Source organism: Rhinolophus sinicus, chromosome 6 (genome assembly GCF_057876585.1).
Source record: "Rhinolophus sinicus isolate RSI-liver-muscle chromosome 6, RSI-T2T, whole genome shotgun sequence".
Lineage (NCBI taxonomy): Eukaryota > Metazoa > Chordata > Mammalia > Chiroptera > Rhinolophidae > Rhinolophus > Rhinolophus sinicus.
The window spans coordinates 47,516,155-47,539,123 of record NC_142506.1 but is presented as its reverse complement, the minus strand read 5'-3'; the positions used below and the strand labels follow the sequence as shown (position 1 = coordinate 47,539,123).

At 48.1% G+C, this 22,969-nt stretch overlaps 1 long non-coding RNA gene across 4 annotated transcripts in view; it reads left to right on the top strand.

Annotated features, from left to right (window-relative positions):
* The first annotated feature begins 4,759 nt into the window (after window positions 1-4,759).
* Window positions 4,760-22,969, top strand: part of LOC109455420 (uncharacterized) — a 36,620-nt gene continuing 18,410 nt past the window's right edge. For 2 of the 4 annotated variants that reach the window (XR_012490800.2, XR_012490799.2), the window contains exons 1-2: window positions 4,761-5,102; window positions 10,724-11,217. This is a non-coding gene — a long non-coding RNA (uncharacterized LOC109455420). Of the gene's footprint in view, window positions 5,103-10,723; window positions 11,218-22,969 lie in introns of all 4 variants that reach the window. The other 2 variants (XR_012490798.2, XR_012490801.2) reach the window with 2 other exon arrangements.

Sequence of the window (22,969 nt, the reverse complement as noted above, 5' to 3'; positions counted from 1 at the left end):
GCAGACACTTGGATCTTGGACTTCTGAGACCATACATTTCTGTTGTTTAAGCCACTCAGTCTGTGGCACTTCGTTACAGCAGCTCCAGGAAACCGATACACAGGTGATAGGTTCACTAATACACATGTGACAGGCTGCACCTCAGTTCTTACCCATATGAGAATTCCTGGGAATAAAAGGGCACGTAGACCTCAGAAGGAAACCAACATGAGCTGTGTGTGTGTGTGTGTGTGTGTGTGTGTGTGTGTGTGCGCGTGTGTGTGTACGCGCGCGCGCGCGCGCACACGCGCGCGGGGAGGGGGGGCAAGTAAGAACCTCCAGGTCTTCGGCTCAGTCAGAACTCAGAACCTTCCCAGGTGTCAGCCCTGGTTTGAGCCAGAGCCTCTGAGGCTGGGATCAGAATGACCCACCCGTGATCCCAATGCACAGCCAGGTGAGAACTACTGAAAAAAAAAATCCTGGAAAAATAAAAAAAACTTGATGAGATTTTGATAGGGATTGGGTCGCATTCATGGATCAATTCAGGGAGAATTGCAGTCTTAATAACATTGAAGCTTCCAATCCATCCACAAGGACTGTCCCTCCATTTCTTTAAGAAGAGCTACACATCTTGAGCGACTGTTACACACAGCCCATAGCCTGCACCATATGTAATCTTCATCTTATGGATGTGGCATCTGTGCCCAGAGAGGTTGGGGACACAGGTGGCACGAGCACGCCAGAATGCCCGCCTATCTGTCTCATGTGGCTTCCACTTCACTCTGTAGCCCCTTCTTGCTATGAAGGCGGCCAACAGCCCCCAGCCAGTTCTAGTTTAGGGTATTTCATTGGTGTAATCAGTGCCTTCAAAAAGGAATCGATAAAAACAAAACAGATCTATAGTACCCTGGAAAATGTCCAAAATGTGAGATGAGTGAATAAGGAAGCCACGGAAGCTGTACGTCCTGCAACCTATCCTTGTACAATGAAAGTCACAGTGTATTTGTGCTTAGGGAAGGTCTGGAAGGAGATATCTAAATTCTTCACCGTGGTTCTCTCTGGGGAGGGTGGCATGGGGGGGGTCAGTGAAGAGGATTTTAAGTTTTCATCCTCGACTCTCCTCCACTGTCAATAGGATGCATCACCTTTACAGTTAAAAGAATTTCAGGTTGAAAGAGAGATGGGGAAAGGTTTCCTCCATGTTGCCGATTGCAGAACCTTGCAAGTGGGAAGTTCCTTGGCTCCCCTTCACAACTACGGTGACTGTGGAGTCATTCTGTCCTTTGAGAGTCACTGTACATGCTGCACTTTGCAGAGGTGAGGGCAGGGGGGAAGATACACACACTGAGGGAGCAAGCTTGTACCTGCCGTACCCCAGGTCCTCTGGTAGGCTGACTGTAAGTGGAGCGCAGCTGCTGCCCTCAAGATTGCGCTGTAGGGTTATCCCCTGGGCGTGCAGGCCATTTACTCCATCATTCATGGCTATTGTGGGCCCTGAAGCAGTTCCTGTTTGGGAACAAAGCCACCATATGAAAGTGAGAGAGGAAGCTGTGGCTATGACAGAGAGAGTGGGGTATGGGGAGGGCCACCTGCTCTCTGCCCTTTGCTCCTGGGTTCACCTGAAAAGACAGCAGGACAGGGGCTGCTCCCTGGTGCTGCCTCGGGGTTCCCTGCAGACCATGGAGTCGGTGAGAACTTCACTCTGACTCTCCTCCTTCTGTCATCACATCCCACCCAACAGCCACCCCCACTTCACTGCACCCACCCTTCGCTCTGGGTACTTCTCACACTGAACTGAAATGACCTATTTCTTTGCCCACTCCCCAGACTGGCCTGTGAGTTTTTTGAAGGTAAGAACTCTGTCTCACTCATCTTTGCTTTCCCAAGTCCTAGAATCCTGCAGGATACATAACAGGTATACCTTAAATGCCATATGGAGGGACAAATGGGTGGATGGAGGTAATGCAATGGAAGCTGACATAGTTCCACCCAAAATAAATGTTCCTCTAGCCCAAACTGTCTTCCACTGCCTAGATGCAGCCTCACACGTCAGCCTGCTGCCCAGTGAGTATGGGCCGAAAGAGGTGTGTTTTGCTGCGCACACTCTGGAGACACTGGGTGTTTGTCCTCATTGCCCCCCCCCCCCCGCCCGAGGGTTTGAAAATAGAACAGACTTACAAGAATGAGAGACAAACCACAGACAGGAAGAGATTATTTGCAAAACACACATCTGATAAAGGACTGGTATCCAAAATACACAATGAATTCTTAAAACTCAACAGTAAGAACATAAATGACCCAAGTTAAAAAATGGGCAAAAAGTCTTAACAGACACCTCACCAAAGAAGATATACAGATGGCAAACAGCATATGAAAAGATAGTCAACATCATACATAATTAGGGAATTATAAATTAAAATAACAATGAAATACCACTGCACACCCATTAGAATGGCCAAAATCCAGAACACTGACAACACCAAGTGGTGGCGAGGACGTGGAACAACAGGAGTCCTCAGTCACTGCTGCTGGGAATGCAACATGGGACAGACACTTTGGAAGACAGTTTGGCAGTTGCTTACAAAACTAAATATCCTCTTACCATACGATCCAGCAATCACGCTCCTTGATATTTACCTAAAGAAGCTAAAAATATGTCCACACAAAATCTCACATGTGGATGTTTATAGCAGCCTTATCCATAATTGCCCAAACTTGGAAGCAATTAAGATATCCATCAGTAGGTGATGGATAAATAAACTACGGTCCATCCCGACAATAGAACATTATTCAGCACTAAAAAGAAATGAGCTGTCAAGCCATGAAAAGACATGGAGAAAACTTAAATGCCTTTACTAAGTAAAGGAAGTCAATCTGAAGGCTACATACTGTATGATTCCAACTCTATGACATTCTGGAAACGAAAAACTATGGTGATAGTGAAAAAACTAAACAAACTGTGCTTTTGGGATTAGGGGGAGAGAAGGATGACTGGGGGGGGCACAGAGGGTTTTAAGAGCAGTGAAACTAATGTGTATGATATTGCAATGGCATTCTCAAACACTGGACCAAAACCATGGAATGTACAACACCAAGAATGAGCCCTAATGTGAATTATGGACTTGAGTTAAGAAAAATGTATAGCATTGGCTCACCCCTTGTAATAAATGTCCCACATTAACACGAGATGTTAAAAAGGAGGGAAACTGACTTTTAAAGCTGTGCGCATATGACTGTCCCAAAATGTTTAAAAGAAAACAAAATCAAAGGTTTCATTTGGGGACTTAAGTGTAAAGTGCTAGAATTGTCACTGAAGATGTGGGGTTGTGCTCGTTGAGTGGGCCCCTGGGCCAGGCAGAGGCCCACCAGGTCTGTTAGTGTCCTGGGGCTGCCATAACAAAGCACCACAACACCGGGGGGTTGTAACAGAAATTGTTTTTCTCCCAGTTCTGGAGTCTAGGATTCTGAGATCAAGGAGTTGGCAGGGCTGGTTCCTTCCGAGGGCTGAGAGAGAAACCGTTCCAAGCCTCCCTCCTGGGCTTGTAGACTTTCATATTCACACGATGTTCTCTGTGTCTGTCCACATTTCTGCACTAATGACCCCATTTTTACCCGATCACCTCTATAAAGACGCCATCTCCAAATAACATTACATTCTTAGTACTGGGGGTCAGGACTTCAACAGAGACATTTAGGGGGACACAATTCAGCTCATAACACCGGAACACCCAACAGCCACTGGCAGAGGTTTGTCGCAAAACCAAGTCCGTGGGTCAGTTGCCTGATGAGCACAGAGAAGACAATGTGTGAGGCTATAGGTTTCCACAGGTTATTCATGAGGCAGCCAAGTTACAAGACTGGAGACAAGGCTTAGATTAATTTCCCTCCATAAAGACTTGGAGTAAATTTAGAGGATAAAGTTAAGGAGAAACGACGTATTTGTGTGTTCTAATTCGGGAGTCTCGACTGGACAATCTTGGAACTACGCCATCTAAGGTAGGAATGCAAAAGGTGAGACAGCGTAAAGGAATTCCAAGGTGGCAGGATCTGGCTGGGTGAGATCTAGGTTCCTGGGACACAGTCTGCACACAAAGGTTCTGCCTAGGGGCGGGTTTTGGTTCCGACCACCTCTAGGGGCCACCGGGAGTTCATTTGTTGGCGCTCTGTGCCTGGGTGAGCCCCTGGGACCGGTGTGACCCAGCTTGTGGTGGTGGTCTCTGGGGCATATTGTGAAGGAGGGCTGCTGTTATCTCCTGAAAGACACTGAAAAATCCTAGGGAAACAAAACTATTAGGGTCTGGTTTCAGGTTCTTCCGGTGAAGAAAATGTGAAGTACATGGGCTCTTCCGTCATCTCGGAAAAGTCTGCAGGTGCAGGAGCTGGGGGAAAAGCTCAGTGAACAGAGCCCAGGGCAGACCGCTCGCTGTCTCCCTCGCTGGCCACTCGGCTCTCCCTTCTCCCCTCTCGCAGCCCTGCTGCGGCTCCCACCTGCTTTCTGCCCCCAGGACTCCGTCTTGCTCTTGAGTCAGCCGTACCTCACCCCTGCTCTGACCAGCAATGGCTGGGGTGGGGAGTGTAGCCGGAGGAGGGTGAGTTCTAACAAAATATGGCCATGCTGGGCAGTAGGACTATGCTGGGGCCGGGCCACCTGCCACCCAAGGGCCATCGTAAGAGACCACGTTGCCCTTTGCAAGCTGGGTGCAGATCTCTGAGAAGACCCCATGGGCGGTGCAGGGGTGCTGGCTGCTCCAGGCCTTCACCTGAGGCAGCGGGAACCACCCTCCCAGTCCTGCCAACAGCTGATAGGGGATCCAAGGCTGGTGGCAGGACCACTGCCATGAGCGCCATTGGCTACTACTTACAGGGCGTCGCTAAATGAGAGACAGAAGGACCACAGGTCTAGGCTGCACCTGCCCAGTGCAGCGGAGGCCATCGTGGGGCTGGCAGGCTCCCAAATCACATCATCCTTGTCACCCAACCAAGTCCAATAGACTAAATGCAACAGAAGACCTGGAGGAAAGCCTGGTGACTTTGGGAGTTGAGAACTTTGTGCTGGTGATGGGCCTAATGAGGGCACAACCTGCAGACACCATGGTCCTAAATATGAGAGTTTCTGCCCAGAGGTAAGTCGACTTACATTATTTTAGGACACATAATTGTATTGAATGAACTTAAATATTTTATACCTCACATCTTTCCAAAAAGAAATGGAGACAGCAGCTTGTATCTTAAGGGAAATTGCTATTTTGTATGGTAAGGAGAAGTGTGTTCTGGAATGCTTTATTGAAAAGCTTTGTAGCCATTTTCATATTAGGTTCTCTTGACTCTGGCCCTGACGGGAAAAGTGAAAAATGAAACAAAATAGCCTTAAGCAAAGCTAGTGGTCTCAGAGAGAACTTGGGGTGCCTGAGGAACTGGGGGTCTCCCCAGCCCCCACCCCGGGCTCTGGCGGGACGTTCAGATCATTGAACTCCCCCCTTCAAAGGCCAGAGGCTGGCCACCCTGTTTATAGTCCACATTTTAGCAAAGTTTTCACCTGGATTTTATGATCAGCCCAGCTATGAGCTCTCCTACCACTGATGTTTGCCAGTGACACAACTGACGTATAATTCCTCTGTTTTGAAAAGCCAGCAGTTGTTGGTCACACATTTCAGTTTTATAGAATTTGCTTTCACTTCTGGAATTTACCCAAAGATGAAACTGACCTCCTCCCCTGGGATAGTGTATTATTAACAAGTTCTTTGAACAACATAAAAGACTACCATCTAATAGACTTGGGAATTTGAACATGAGTTTAGTTAGTGGTTAGACTCGCTTTGCCATATTACTTTATTCATTTACTACTCAAAAGTCCACCCAGTGCTTATATACTACTGTCAAAACTTCATGGATATTTAAAACTTGTTCCATTGACATATAATTGACATATAACATATCAGTTTCCGGTGTACAACATAATGATCCAATATTTGTATATATTGCAAAATGATCACCACAATACGTCTAGTTAATATCTGTCACCACACAGAGTTACAATTTTGTTTTCTTGTGATGAGAACTTTTAAGATCTGCTCTCTGAGCAACTTTCAAATGTACACTGTAGTATTATTTATTTTAGTCGCCATGCTGTACATGACATCCCCAGGACTTATTTATTTTATAACTGGAAGTTTTTATCTTTTCACCTCCTCCCCCTTCACAGCTATTAATTCCCAATAAAATGTATTGTTTTCTTTACAAGAAGATGAGAAGGCACCATATGCTTGGCTGTGCTGAGCTGGAGGCACCTAAGTCCCGTATTTTACTCTCTGTGGGTTTACACAGTGCACTTAATGGTGAGCCCCAGGTGGCATCAAACCCACCCAAAAGCCAGGGAGGAAGCATGAATGGGAAGGCTGCTCAGGAAGCTGGATCATACTGGACTTCTGCCAGTGCCAAGTAAATCTGCCCCTGGGACAAGTCCACGTCTCCGTGATTGCATTCCACTGAGGCAGTTTGTCCAGGAAGCACTGTTGTCATTTATAATTGGGCTTCATGGAAGGGTAAACAGAGCACAGCTCTGGAGTCAGAAGACAGGTTCCAGCCCCAACTTTCCCTCCTTACACACTGTCACTCCACCTTTCTGAGTCTCAGCCTCCTCCTCTGTAAATAGGGAACTGTCGCCCTGAGGAACCTTAACACAGGAAGGCAGCTAGCAGAGTGCAGGGCCCTCAGTGGATGTCCACTTGTCCTCATGTACAAGGTTGTCACTGCAAAGGAGCTCACGGGTGGCTGTTTTCTGTTGCCGGCCTTCACCGGCCTTTGTCCACAGTGCTTCTCTCTTTGGGAACTGCTCTCAGTAACCATCCCCTAGTTTTAGAGGGCAGTAGTGACATCAAGTCAAATCTGCTGGCAGTGTGAGAACTCAGTGGCAGCACAGAAATCGGTGGTGAGCCAAGCCCGTTCAGCTGCTTGCCGGGCCCGGTCACGGCATTACCAGGAATCACCAGATGATGCATTGAAACGAAGGGCCCAGTCCCGGTGAAGAGGAGCAGCTTGGGTAGGAGGACTCGGTCTTAACCTGGTCATAAAAGGCGTGGAGCCCTCAGCCTGGTCATGTTGCAATGAAATCTTGTGCAAAGCACACTGTGTGCGAACACTTCCCCCCAGGGCTGTGGAGGACTTCTCTACAGACAGAAACAGAACTAAACCTGGCCTCGCTTAGGGTGAAAGTCCAGCCCACGAACCCCCACCCTTGCTGTGCCTCTGGATGCTGTCAGGTTAGCCCTTCCACAAGGCAAAGCCTGCAGCTGGGCCTGAGTCCAGACTCGCCGGCTGGTGACCACCTTTGGCCACGTCGGTGACCTTTCTGTACTCAACACAAATGATCGTTTTTGTAAGCAGACCTCATCCAGAGTTTGCAAAATATCCATTGTCGGGTCTCAGGCCTGATTTCCTATTTATTATACTTTTCCTTTAGCCTGAGTTCAGTTTCTTTCTTACATGCCTCGGCGGTGAGAGGGTTCACTCTCACCCCCTCCATGCCTCTGTGCTTTGCTCTGGACCTGTTCCCCCCGCCCCCTGCCAAGCTGCCCTGCTGACCTCCTTCTCTCCCTGTGGCCTCTCCGCCAGCCCCGGAGCGTGACCCCACGCGAGTAGGCGTGTGTGCACATATGTGTGTGCATGTGAAGCTGTCCCTACGGCAGGATCTGGGAGGTGGGAGAATGCATTCATTCATTCGATAAACAAAAATTGAGTAGGCACTTCCTAAGTGCATGGACTAGGGACACGCAAACCCCCATCCTCCTGGGGGGCGCCGCCCAGCGATGCACTATTAAGGAGACCGGGCTGAGGGTGTAGGGGACTCGGCAGGGCCACCTCTCCCAAACCAGAAAGGGGCCAGTCACGCCTCGGGGAACCCAGTGCCCCCACTTGCACCATCAGCTGGGGCTCTCCTTCCCAGGGCCATGTGCCTCAGGTTTCACCTCTGGAAACACTGTGGAAGCATGTTTCTCCCTCAGGCATTTGCATTTTATGAGTGTCAGAGCCTCAAAAGTCTCAAGGTCGCCGGCAGGTTTCTCTTTCAGGAGGAAGCGTGCATTTGTCCAGGCTGTCACAGGCCTTGAACTTAGGACTGGCCTCTCCTTTAGTAGCCAAGCCGACTTTAACAGTTGTGTCCATCTGTGGAATGGGTGTGATGCCTCCCTGTTCATGACCCTGGAAATCGCACATTGACTGCGGGCCAAACACCTGTCACTATGGTGGCCCATGGGGGGGTAGACATAGCGCAGTGACGGCGACTGGTTCAAACCCTCCTCCTGCTCATCTCCAGGGGCGTGTCCTGGGATGAGTTGCTTCACCTCTCTGGGCCTCATTTCCCAGCAGTGTCTCTACAACAACGCTCTAAAGGAGCTATCCTTAAAAGCTGGGAAAGGGCCGGGCACACGAAAGGTGCATAAATCATACCCATGTAGTTATCACGCTGAATGCTCACAGAAGCCTGGGGGGTTATCCCCCTGCAGGACTTGTAGGCGTCTTCCACTTCACTGGTTCTCAAACGTCAGTCTGTCTGCATCAGAACTACCCAAAGGGCAAGTTCAAATGCACGTTTCTGGGCTGCACCCCGCAGAGGCTCTGACTCAGTGGGTCCGGGTGAGGCCTGAGCATATGTGATTCTCACAAGTTTCATGTGACTTCGATGCTGCTGGTCTGAGAACTGCTGCGCTGGCTTCACCACGGATTAGAGAGGAGACTCCTGGGGTCAGAGTGTTTTCTCCCTGCCCGTCAGGAGAGTCCAGGCCTCCGAACTCCCAGGCCAGGCCAAGGCCGGGCGACGGGACAACAAAGTGCCAGGCCCCAGGCAGAGTCAGGATGCAAGACGTCAGACTGCAGCCCAGTCTGGGAGGACCCAAGGTTCTAGCGGAGAAATGAGCTTGACAGAGAGCAAAGCCCTGCCATGAGAGGCAGGGAATTGGCCTCTGTGGGTCTCATCCACATCAGCCCAGGCCTCTGGGCTCAGGAAGTGTGTGTGAGAGTGTGAAAGTGACTGTTGTATGTGTGAGTGTGACAAAATGTGAGTGTGAGTAGGTGAGTGTTTTTATGTGTGAGTGTGACAGTGAGTGAGTGTATGTGAGTGGGTGTGTGTGTCCACAGACTGAGTAGCTTAAACCACAGGACTTAATCGTCTCACGTCCTGGAGGCTGGATGTCCAAGACCAAGATGTGGGCAGGGTGGCTCCTTCTGAGGCCTCCCGCCTTGGCTCACAGACGGTCGTCTTCTCCCCGTGTCCTCACGCTCTTCTCTCTGTGCATGTCTGTGTCCCGGTCTCCTCCTCCTGTCAGGACCCCAGTCATAGTGGATGGGGTCCCACCCTAATGACCTATTTTACCTTAATAGCCTCTTTAAGGCTCTATCTCCAAATACAGTCACATTCTGGGGTGTTGGGGGTTAAGACCCCTAACACATATTAGGGGGCACACAGCAGAGCCCATGACTCTGTGTGTGTGTGTGTGTGTGTGTGTGTGTGTGTGTGTGTGTGCTTGTACATGCGCACAAGAGCTCTAGTGTGTAAGAAATCTGACTTTCTTTCCTGCCTCAGCCTGGGTTTGTGAGTCTATGGGGAGGCTGAGGAAGTCTGGCCTGTCACAGATTAACACGGTTCTTTAGATCTCAGGGTTCGACATAAGCTCCTTCTAAGGTCCTGGGGTGTTGAGCCTCCATCCCAGCAATGCCTTCCTCCGAACGCCGTCATGTGACGATATCACCTTCATTCCCTGCCCCCCAACGCCCCTCACCCCACAGCAGAAGACAGGCAGTTTGAGGAGGTGGCTGCCCTCTGAGCACAATGCCAGTCTTGCCCCCACCAGCCACTCCATTCACTGGAACTCACCTCACGCATTACCATCCTTTGTGTGTCCCTGAGGCCAGAGTACCCCCTTTCTTGCTTTTTAAGCTACAAAATACATTTTTGAGGCTCTTTCTAGTTAGTTAAGCTTATTCTTTTGCAGTGAAGAACTGTTTGTGGGCTTGATGGGATGTGGCAATAGTTCATTTCGGGCCTTACGAAAGGTGGGTTTTCCATTCGGGATGGATCATTACCTAATAGGCCGTTCTTTATAGGAACTGAACAAAGGTTCGCTGACACAATCGCAACGGCTGCTTGTTCTCAAGATAGCAGACAATTGTGCTTCTGGGTGCAGCATGCACAAAAGAAGGGGCCTGGGTCCCCCTGGACTTTTAAATAAACTGGATAACTGGGTTCCAGGGGAGTTTGAGCCATAGGATTGTCAGGAGGGTGGAGACAGGCCGCAGGCCAGCAGCAGGGCACAGCAGGAAGCACAGAGCCCACCTAGGCCCGAGCCCAGGCCCACTCCATAATTGGCACTCATTAAGTGTTCGTTGACTGAATGACTGATTGAGGGAATGAAAGACATGATTTCAAGGGAAAGAAATGTGTTCCATGTAGAAAACAGGGAGCCAGAAGTGACGCAGAGACATTGCTGCCAGCTTATTTCTTGAGGGGTCACTGCCGTGGCCACACTGTCTTCGAGAAAAGCTTTCAGTCAGAATACCTGTCAGTCGGCCTAAACTTATGTATTATGCACCCATTGTATGTAGAACACTGGGAAGGAAATAAAAGACATCTTCTTAAGAATTTTGATTTCCAGCTTATGTTATATAAACAAGCCATAATTGCACCTATAGACTTGTATTAGGGTTCTCCAGAGAAAGAGGTCATTTACATATAACATTGTGTAAATTTAAGGTACGCAATGAGTCTAAAGTGATTTGACAAAGATTTGTTATGAGGAATTGGCTTATGCAATTTTATGGAGAAGTCCCACCATCTGCTGTCTTCAGGCTGGAGGCCCAGGAAAGCTGGTGTATCTCCAGGAGCACTGATATCCCAGGGGGAGAAGATGGACCTCCCAGCTCATGAGAGAGAGAGAGGAGAGAAGCGAGAGGCGAGAGGCGAGAGGCGAGAGGCGAGAGGCGAGAGGCGAGAGGCGAGAGGCGAGAGGCGAGAGGCGAGAGGCGAGAGGCGAGAGGCGAGAGGCGAGAGGCGAGAGGCGAGAGAGGAGAGAGAGAAAGAGCCCTTCCTCGGCCTTCTTGTTCAGGCTCTCAGCGGATGGGATCATGCAGTCTTTACTCAACAGACTGATTTAAATGCTCACCTCTTTTGGGAACACCCTCACAGACACACCCAGAAGAATGTTTCACCAGCTATCTGTTCATCTCTCAGTCCCGTCAAGTTGACAGGTAAAACGAACCATCACAAGACTAAAGGAGAAAGACTGGAAGGAAAATTGAAACTAATTGTAATTGATTGTATTGACATCACAGGATTATCGCTAAATTCACTTTTTTCCTTCCTGACTTTCTCTGTCATTTTGGCTTTTAACATCAAAATAGATTTTTAAAGTTCGTTAAACCTCTGCTGTTGTGATCACTGCTGTAAGCTCAGACCAGGGTTGCCTGTCCTTCCTGGGACCCTAATTTCAGTCTTATAGGGTGGGGAGTCAGTAACAGTGGGGCGATGACCCCAGCGAGGGCAAACATGGGCCATTCTTGGGGTAGAGTTGGCCTGTCTGTGGGGCCACATCTCCCCACGGAGTCCTCCACTCATTTTGTCCCAATCACCTGAAAGTCGGGCTTCCTTTTTACGCTTCTCCACATACTCTTCCACTTAGTCATTCGTTCATCAGGTATTTCTTAAGCAACTTTCTATGAACAATGAGGCACGTTGGGCCCTGGGCATCACAGAGTGAGCATTGGGCCCTGAGTGTCCGGCTCTGGCTTACAAAGGGGGTAGATAGTTAAACAAATGGGGGCAGAACAGGAACAACAATGTGTTATTGGAGCTCAAGGCCAAGAACCTGAGCATCAAGGACGGGAGGCTTCCTGGAGGAGGGGATGCATTTAAGGTACGTCTCAAAGGAAAGTTGCAAGATAAATAGCCAAAGACTTTCTGCAAAGAAGGAGTGATGCAGGGAAGGCATGGAGGATTCCGAGTCATGGAGGGCAATGCCTGTTGTTTATAGGATGTCAGACAGAGCCAAGGGTGCAGGAGGAGAGGACATTTTAAAGCAGGTGTGGTCACACTTTGAAGGGCCTGATCTGCCCTGCAAAGGAGTGTGGACTCATCTGACAGACAGTGGGTTGCCTGGGTCTTAGAGTGAGGACATGGTGATGCTGGCTTTTTCACAAGAGAGTTCTCGTGGCCATTACAAGGATAGGGCCAGAGCCAGAGCCAGAGGAGCAGCAAGAAGGCCGGTGAGGCCAGTGACAAAAGTCTGATCTAAGGACCCAGCAGTGGGTGTCACCGGGATCCTACATTACTATGACTTGCAGGTCAGTCAGGTGGGAGCATAAGGGTGGGAAAGCCAGTGGGTCCATCCATCTCCCCAGGGTGAACACATCCCTACGCCAGCATACCCCCTGTGTCCTCAACACCCCTCCATTTCTGCTGCTGACACTGTCCTTATGGGGTCCCTCCCGCCTGTGTGGCTGGAATGCCTCCTCCAAGGCTCAGCGTGGCGCTCACCTCCCCCAGGAAACTTCCCCCCGAGGTTCCTTAAAGGACGTGCTCCCTCCTCTGACTCCCGGCCCTGAGTCCGACACTCCACCACCCTGGTTTTGCTCTGTTACTTACATGTTTTGAACATGTGTCATGTCTCTTAAAGTACAGAGTAAGCTCATTGTGGAATGATGGCATGAATTACACCCTTTCTGTAGCACGGAAGCCAGAGTCAATAGATGACTGAATGATTGGTTCATTGTCAATGTGTCAGGAGGCTTATCGGGCATCTGTCTGTCTGCTGTCTTCAGTGTTACTGGGTGGTAGGCCCTGGACGTGAACTCACAGTGAAAATCCAGTCACTTCACCTCGCTGGATTTTTGTTTTCTCATCGGTGAAATGGCAAGGACTAACCCACCATTCACTCCTTTCACCTTTTATCGACAGTGCGGCCCCCTTTCAAGTGTGGGCCTGTTTATGTGCAGTAGAGGCCGTGAACCAAACCCTCGTCTTCCCTCCTCCTCTCACCTGCTCCTCCTCCCCTTCTGTCCACAGTAGACTTAGAAAAAGTGTTGACCCCCCCACCCCGGCTGGGTGGTTTCTTCAAAGGCAAACCCTGCCACAGTTCTAGGATGGCAGACATGGCAGTTTGACGGCTCTGGGTCTGGGCACTGCTCAGGTCTGCACAGGCTGTGGCTGGGTCCAGGCTGAGGCCTGGGTCAGGCCCCTGTTCACTAATTATAGAGAAGCAGTTACTGCAGAATTTCCCGAGGAAACCAAAGCGAGGGTTTGGTTTCCACTCAGGTTGAGCAACTTCCTTCCAGGGCACTCAGCCTCCTCAACTAAAGATTCTCTTTCAACACAGGCAGTCCACGAACACACCAGGGCTGCATGGTCCATTTGACATAAATACATAAATGACCTTCAGGAGGAAGCGAGGCCCCTGGTTACTCTGGTGGGGATATTCACCAGAATTTGGTGGTCCACCCTGGTAATCTGAAGAATCTGGACTAGGCTGAGGTCCATGGGCAGTGTGGAGGCAAGGGACAGCTAAGGACATAATGTTAGATTTAAACAAAAGAGTGTTACCTGAAGTCCCAGAGGACATTTACCATCTCACTGGCAGCCACAGAAAGATAATTTAAACCCACACTAAAGGCACGCAAAGCTTTCATTTCCCAGAGCCTCTCTGTCAACATTTGGTCTCCTCTGCAGGTTATCTGAGCACCTCCCTGCCAACCCCACCCAGCTTGCCCCCACCCGGGCCAGGAGCTCCCCCACTTCAGCCAAGCCAGGCTCTGAGGAGAAACAGGAAACTGTTCCAGTTATTGACGTCGGTTACCTCAAAAAGACCCAAACTCCTGAGTTTACTTTCCTCTGACCTGATCCTAGTCATGTTTGGATGAGGTTTGGTCGATGCCCTGCAAGAGCTGTTTTCAGTTTTTCCACCTCTTTCCTTTCTGTGGACACCTTGACCGAAATCTCCAATCTCCTGTTGGTCATCACTTTTACTGAACGTTCATCTTTCACTTCCAGGTTGCTAATTCACTTCTAGCTTGTTCATTCTCTCTCCCTCAGACATTTCATATATATATATATATATATATATATATATATATCTCCATCCATAAATATCTTCCAATTCAGCTTTGTCTTTCCCTAAAGGAACAACTGGTCAGAGATAGCCTATTGACCGTATCCACCTTTAAACAGCAGAGTTCCGGTTCTTCTCTGGATAGTTGTCACAGGGACTCATGGCAACTGCTTCTTCCCCAGCAGAAGAGCTTTTCAGAGCAGCAGGTGGTTAGCGTGTCCAGGCAGCGTGCTGTGCCGCTGTGTACACGCCTTTGGGGGATTCAGACTGGAAGAACCCCTGATGGATGACGACGAGAAAGAGCCAGCCAAGCCCTCGCACCAGGGGAATTCGTCAGTCTAGGCAGGACCCAAAAGGGAATGAGCTGTCCGCTGTACTTGATGGATAAGTTTCTCCCTTTGGGATTCCATGTAGGTGGCGTTTGTGGCGATGCATATTTACTACCCAATCCGGGGAGGACCTGGAAATTGAAGGTCAGAAGAACTCTGTAATGTTCTGTGGTGGTTTCCAGTCTTCCCAGGGAAGGACTGGCCATCCTGCTCTCTGTGCGTTTTGCACACGACCACTCCCCTGTCTCAAACATGCCTTCACTTCTGTAGTCACTCATTTTTCTTTAAGTGCTCTCAGCCACCCACACAGTTAGTGGAATTTAAGAGCGACCACCTTATGGGCCGCAGATTCCAGAATGTTCTGCATGAAAATGTGTTTATTATGCACTTTTGTGAGCTCTTAACATGCTCTCCCTCATTTAACCCCAGAATAACCCAGTAAGATAAGCGCTGTTATAACCTTCATTCTTAAAAAGGCACTTTGGGCAGCTGGGGCTAGTCGCTTGTCCTGGGTCACCAGCCAGTGGTGAATGTGGAATTTGAACCAGGTGGTTTGGCTACAGCCTCCTGGTTTTAATCCCCACACAGCAGAGCAAAAAGCGTGGTTCTTGGAGCCCACTCTCCCCAGCTCAGCCCAGCCCCACAACATACTAGCTGAGATCTTGGGTGAGTGAAGACTCTTCCCCTCCTTGGGCCCTAGTTTCCTCGTCTGTACAGTGGGGATGATAATAATGCAAAGCTGATGCAGAGGCTGAGATGACTGAATGATGTCTGGCCATCAGAGCGCCATTCCATCACAGGCCCCGTATGTGCTGTCATGTTTCTTACGCAGCCCCTGCCTCCGTGTGTAAACCCGACTTTAACACAAAGACAGATTTTTAAACTTTTTATTTTGAAAAAACTTCAACCTTACAGGAAATTGGCAAGGGAAGTTCAGTGAGCTCTGTACATCCTTCAGATGTACTAATTGTTAATATTTTATCACATTTGCTCTCCTATTTCCCCCTCTCTCTATACATGCTGTCATTATTTTGCTAAACCATTTAAGAATTAAGTCGCAGTATTTTGCCCTTAGCCTCTAATAACAAGGGCATTCTCATGTAATCACAATACAGTTGTTATATTCAGGAAACTTAACATTGATATAATATATGACCTAACATACAGTCCATATTCAAATTTCACCAACTGGCCCAATATGTCCTTTCAAGAAATTGCTTCTCCGTGTTCGGGGACCCACCCAGAATCACGCGGTGCTTTCAGCTGCCATGTCATGGTATCTCCTTTCACCTGCGGTAGTCCTCAGCCTTGCCTTTCGTGTTGGATCATGCAGAGTCTGCAGCGTGCCCCTCGTTTGGGCCTGTCTGATTTGTTCCTCGGGATTAGGTTCAGATTGTGTACTTTGGGCAGAAATGTTACACAAGTGGTATCTTCTTAGTGAGTCATGCCAAAAGGACATGGTGTTCGTTTTAATCTGTGAGGAGATACTATGAGACTGTAAATATCTGGTTCCTCTCAAATTTGCCCCCAGCGGTTTCTAGGGCCCAGAAGGAGGCCACACACTGATGCCACAGGTGTCCAGTCTGCAGCGGGCTGCGCGCACCCTCCCTCATGGGCCCCTCCCCCAGTGTGAGGACAGGGTCTGCTCCTCATGCCCCTCCCCCTTCTCCTCCTGTCACAGAGGTTTGCACTGAGCAGGGACCCCACAAGTGCTTGTTAAGTAGAAATAAGTAAAAATATATGATCTGAGGTCCTGGGTACCTGCTCAGAAGTAAGCACCTCTATAGTAGTACCTTTCAGAAAGATGTAATTTATAGCTAACAACGGTGAGACCCCTGGACAGCCCCCGTCCCGGAAAGCACAGAGGAGAGAAAGTGCATTCATCTCTTTGTACTTGGCAACAAAATCTCCCTTCCCCATTCTCTTTGGACCTCGGGTGTCTTCAGCTGAGACACCTCAGTTCCTGGCCTCCTGTCATCCATTTGAAGCTTGTAGCTTGTTTTACTTTGTATACAGAACAGAAATATCCTTCTGTTCATCTGCCTGTGGGGCACTCAGGCTGAGAGAACTTTGAATGGAATATGTATAGGTAAAAACGGAAGGAAGGAAGGAAAGGAAGGAAGGGGTCTCTATGCTTCTCCCTCTCCCTCATGAGGTGATCTCAGGGCCTCACAGCCTGAAAGCCACCCCCACACAGGAGCAGGAGGAGGGAGGTGGGCAAGCCTGTGGCAGAGAGCCCCTCGCAGCCTGTGGCCACCTTCACTTGATCACTCAGCTCTGTCCACATCCCAGCTCCATCACCTACTACATCCATGACCTTTGGGCAAACTGCTAATCTCACTAAAGCTCAGTTTCCCCATCTGTGAAATGGGAATGGTAACAGTCATCACTTCAGAGGGTGGTGTGAGGCGTCTGTGAGCCACTGCATGTAAAGCCCTCATCATTGTGTCCGGACCGCAGTGCGTTCTGGGAAGTTCTTAGTCCTTGGCATTCTTCTCTTTTGCTGCCCTAACAAGACTGCCAACCTAGCTTAGTCCCATGTCTCTCTGTATGTTTGGAACACGGCTGACGTACTATGGGCAGGGGACTGGTGACTTCTGCTAAATGACACCTGCGGCTTTCACCTTCTAAACACAGCAAACCTGAACCTTCAAGGTCAGCTCCCAGGACCGGGGGCTGGAGATGACTCTAGTACCAACTGCACCTTGCGTGTTCCCGTGCAAGAACCGGAGGAAAGCCAGCACTGCCCTATTGAGCCCCTCTCTGAGAAGCTATTGAATTGCTCGTGTTTATTTTTCAAGCACTGTGCTCAGGACTGCTTCCTTTTTCTAAACCTTTGGGGTGGAATCGCATAAGCAATTGGGTGAAAGCACCAGGAAGAGGGGTTGTGTGTACACGCCTGTGTGTAAGTGTGTGTGCGTATGTGTGAGTGTGAGTGTGAGTGTGTGTCATCTTGTTCTAGTGGTGGCTGAGTTTCCATTCCGGTTTTCATTTTATGGCGCCTGCACGGAACTCTCAGCCCCGGCAGAGTAGGTTGGCCAGTTTTCGTGTGATGTTGGCAGGATAGCTTTGGCAGGAATTATGAGCACTGTTTTGAAATCTGCACTAATCAGATGGCACCAGGTTGCAGCATGGCAGTAATTACAGGACAATCCAGAGTTCTGCCAGGAAAGAGGGTGGAGCAGCTCTTTGTGGCTGAGATTACAGAGGGCAAAACTGACTGCACTCTTTGTGGTGGGGATGTAGGAGAGAAGGGCCCCCTGGGAGGAGAGGTAGCAGCTGTGAGGCCCAGCCTGCCGCGTCTCCACCCTCAAAAGCACAAGTGAATGAGCGTAACACATGGCGCTGGCCCCTCAGGTCTGCAGAAGATGCCAGATCGTGACCTCCATGTGGTAGGACAGGGCCTAATTCATCTGGTTCCCCCAGAAGCTGGCACAGGGCCTGGATCAGCGTAGCTGTGCAGCATGTGTTTGCAAAATAGAATCAAAGATTGAATAAATTTGATTAAACCTTAGCACAAAAAGTCCCTATGACGTCTTTTTGCTGTGCAGTCAGCTAAAACGAATACCAGATCTTACGCGCATAAGGGCGTCTTGCTGCCACCTTATTGGCTTCTGATATCCTTTTCCCATTAGAAATGCAAATTGCAGGATCTCCATGGATGTCATTTATGGGGACGTTCTTGCCAGGTTAGCACTCCATTCCTGTTTGCATGGTGTAGTGTTTGAAGGATGAACAGTTAGGGAGCAGTGGAGAAAACAGGGAGCTGAAGCAGAGTGTGTTTGGTTTGAAACGCTGCTCTGCTGTTACCACCTGTGTTTTCTGAGCAAAATCCAGAACCCTCTGCACTGTTTGCAGTGGGAGCCGGTCTGGCTGAGCAGTTAAGGCCCCAGCTCCACGCAGAGGCCCCTGCGTTCAAATCCTGTCTCTATGGGGTTTCTTTTACAGCAACTTTGGGCACATTACTTACTACATCTTGGCCTCAATTACCTCAATTATAAAATGAGAATAATAATTGTTGCGACTGATGGAGTTCTCAGGATTAAATGCCTTAATTTATGTAAACTCCCTAGAATAATGCCGGGGACCATGGCAATCACTCAGAAAAAGAAAAAAGAAAAAGGAGCTACTGTTATTTACAAAATGGGGCTAATAATGCCTACCTTATGGGAGAGTTGTGGGGAAGATTTGAAGACCAAGCATTTAAATATCCAGCACACACTAGGTCCTCAGCAATCTTCCATCCCTCCCCTGAAACCCCAGCATCGGTGTACTTGGAACATGATGAACTTAACCATGAACAAGTAGAAAAGCACTTTGAAAGGGGGGGGGGGGAAGCAGGAAGCAGATACAGTAGGTGAGGGCATGTGAGAGCACATGGGACATGCCGGGGGGTTGTTTCCATAGCAGCCGTGGTCCCAGGACGTCTGAGCCCCTCGTCCTTCCAGCGGAACCGGCCAGTCTGGGGTGCTAGACTGGACTCTGTCTCCTTGATGAACCTCTGCAGGGTGGCTTTATCAAGAAGGTGGCCCCCAGCCAGGACCCTTAGGCTGTGGGGTGGCCACCCTTCATCTGGAAGAACTGTCCATCCTCCAGGGCAAAGGCCAGCAGAGTTCTTTTTTTTTTTGTAGTTAACGTTTATTGGGGTGACAATGGTTAGTAAAGTTACATCGATTTCAGGTGTACAATTCTGTATTACATCATCTATAAATCCCATTGTGTGTTCACCACCCAGAGTCAGTTCTCCTTCCATCACCATATATTTGATCCCCTTTACCCTCATTTTAAAGGGCCACATAGAAAAGACTTTTGACTTTACAGGCCATATGGTCTCTAGCTCTGCCATTATAACCCTAAAGCACCAGTGACAATATCTAAAGGACCAGACGTGGCTGTGTTCCGGCAAAATATTATCCGGGAGCACCGAAATTTCAATTTCATTTCATTTTCACATGTCACCAAATACTAGTATTCTCTTGATTTTTTTCCCCTTAACTATTTGAAAACATGAAAACCATTCTCAGCTTGAAGGCCACACAAAACCAGGTGTGGGCTGGATTTGGCACATGGCCAGTTTGCCAACCCCTGCGGATGCCTTTTCCAGTCTAGTGGATTTCCTTTTGATACAGTCTAGTTGTTTTTCATTTGTTTATTCTAATTAGACGTCAGACTTAACACTAGCCCTACAGGCTCAGCACGACGTATGTGGGGTTTTCTGCCAGTTACTTTCTCTCCTGGCGTAGACATGACTTTGATCATTTCCTCTGTGTGTCTATGAACTATGGTGTAGACTCATATGATAATGGACTTGGGCAGCTTTGAGCTGTTTGTTCTCTTTTCATTTCCATTTCTGAATCTGTGTCTGATGGCATTTATTAATTTTTATTATAATACAATACACGTAAGATAAAAATTACTGTTATAACCATTTTAACATGTACAATTTAGTGACATTCAGTGAACACTCAATACTGTGCCATCATCACCACTCGGCAGCTTCAGCGCTTTTTCATAACCCCATCATTAATAATTTATTTATCTGTCCCTTTGGACGTTATCTATGTTACAATGCAAGCTCATAGAGGCCAGGGCCCTACCTTGCAAATAACAGCCAACACTGCATAAACGTGGAAACAACCCTGCCTTCATTAAATTCAGAGTCAAAGAGATAGATTAAAACAGCTAGACTGATTTTCAGGAAAAAGAAAAACAATAGTTACGTTTAATTTATCTTAATATTCTCTTTCTTGATTTTTCTCATATCCTGGTGTCATTTTGAACATGCAGTTATCAACACCATCATTTTGTAGGGTTTTTTTATCCAAGGCTTATCCAAAAAATGAATTATTTTCTCCTCAAATATCTGTCGCTTTAGTCCTTCTTTCTCAGAGAAGAGTAACACCCTAGTCTGTGGCAACAAGGACCAAACAAAATGATGTCCAGTCGGCACAAAGAAGTAAAATAAATGTGCGGACAATTTCCCCAATCTTATTCTAGACACATGGACATTTTTGACATTGTTAAAGTAAAAAATAATAAATGGCGTGAAATATTACTAACACTGTATCTATGCAGTCTGTCAATTAAGTTCACAAGCTCATCCTAGAAAAAGTGCTACATACCTCATTGCTGAATCTCACTACGGTCACCTTCCAAGTACTCCCCTTGGGAAACTGTGCACTGATGCCAGTGCCTAGTCCACCCTTCAAAGCAATTTTGGAACTCTTTCTGGAATGGCCATCAGAGATGTCGTCGTATTACCCTTGATGTTTTGAATGTCATCCAAATGTCTTCCTTTCAATATTTCCTTTATCTTCGGGTAAAGAAAGAAGTCATTGGGGGCCAGATCAGGTGAGTAGGGAGGGTGTCCCAATACAGTTATTTGTTTACTGGCTAAAAACTCTCTCACACGGTGCCGTGTGAGCTGGTGCATTGTCGTGATTCAAGAGCCATGAATTGCTGGTGAAAAGTTCAGGTCGTCTAACTTTCTCACGCAGCCTTTTCAGCACTTCCAAATAGTAAACTTGGTTAATTGTTTGTCCAGTTGGTACAAATTCATAGTGAATAATCCCTCTGATATCAAAAAAGGTTAGCAGCATCGTTGCAACTGTTCGGGAACTTAATTGTCAGACTCAGTATATGAGTTATTTCTACTGCTGTATGTAAAGTAACCCTCTATTTTATACTAGGAAAGGCCTAACAGATCCCTTTTACACTGTTTAAAAGTATGATTGATTTCAGCTGTTTGTCTCAATGTCTGATTTCTTTAAAGCAGACATCATCAGACTAATTTAGAAAATGGACTCTGTAGACCCCAGAGCTGTATTTTGGAGTCAAAACCCCAGAGGAATACATATAACACTGAGGTATAGCTCTGTCAGTGCAAAACCCCAGAGGAATACATATAACACTGAGGTATAGCTCTGTCAGTGCAGGGCTTCAGGACAGGTTGACATCAAAAATCCTCTTAGGTGCTTCTTCACCAATAGAGGCTTTCAACTGCCAATTTAAACTTGTCAGGGAGAAGGTGCTAGTAGGTTATGCTCCTGGCACATCCAGTTGGCAGTCTTCTATCTAACCTCCCAGTTCCTGTTTCTTTGCATGAGGAAGAAATTCACTTTATGAACCAGGTGACTTGGCAAGTGGGGTGGGGCAGAGTGAGCACAGGGGAGATTTAAATCCCTGGTCACAGCAGACATGGGGGCATCAGTTTTCCCCATAGCTCCTGTCAGTGTTTTATGTATGAGTGTATGTTTATATATACATTATACATATGTTTGCATATATATACACATACAAGTATACATAATGCATACATGCATATACACACATACAAATACATATATGTGTGTATGTAGATAGATAGATAGATAGATAGATAGATAGATAGATAGATAGATAAAATACCTACCTACCCTTATGCAGCATGATGGACCGATGTGTGCCCTCTGAGCTGTGTCTACTAACCTTAACACTTCAGACATCTTTTTTTTCCTCCAGAAGGAGAAGGGATAACAAATTGCTCACTTAGATTCTTGAGTTTAATTGAAGAATGCATTTTCCCCATTCTCAGCAGGAGTGTTACAACATCAGAGGCTGAATCCAGTTACCAAAATGTCTCTCTGCTCACCTGTCAGCGTTCCTGTACATGAGAGAAAGGAAACAGACCCTTAAAATAGGTGACAGGCTTGGGATCTGTGGGACAGAGAATGTACTGGAAACTTTAGAAAAGTAATGACTGCAGTGAACCAGGCCCGCCTGCCCTGGACAGTTGCCACTGTACTTGCTCTCTGGTTGAAATGACAGCAGAATGGGAGTCTTTGGCTGGAACGGGCTGCAGAACTTGATATGGCAAAGTCCTTGTAATTGGGTTGTTAGACATGGGCCTTGAGGGACCTTTGCTTTGTCTTTTTGGCTGACGTGTCTGGACCATGTTACACCATCTACCAAATCCCAGGGTGTTTTCAGCTGGTAAAATGAAAGACTGGAAGCATTGGAATGGCTTCCGTGGGCATCCTTGGGCCGTTCTGCAGCACCCAGCAGCTTCTGCTCTCACATGTCCAGCACCGCCTGCCTTCCCCGCCAGGCTAGCCCGCAGGGCCGCCTCATGGGCCAGTGACCTGAGCGACACATACGGTTGCCCAGGACCTGCTCTTGGAAGGGTCCTGCACTTGATTCAATGCTCTGCTGTGGCTGTCTTGAAATTCTCAATGTTTGAGCAGGGAGGCCTGCATTTGCATTTTGACCAGGATGCAGCGGGACCTGCCAGCATGCTTCAGCTCCTCTTACCCACAGCCACATACAACATGTTGTGCAAATGTCAGCAGTTATCTAGGACCCTCTCTGTCGGGTCCTGGCCTGGCTGTTGCCTCTTGCTCTGCTGCAGGCTCTAATGGGCTCCAACCCTGGCCTTTCCCATCTGGTTCCCTTGGACTTGATGTTCAACTACATATTGGGGAGTGTGTGTGTGTGTGTGTGTGTGTGTGTGTGTGTGTGTGTGAACACAGCATCATTTCACTCATACCAAGAGTATTCATTCCATTGTGAAGAAGTAGCCTCAGACATTGCCGC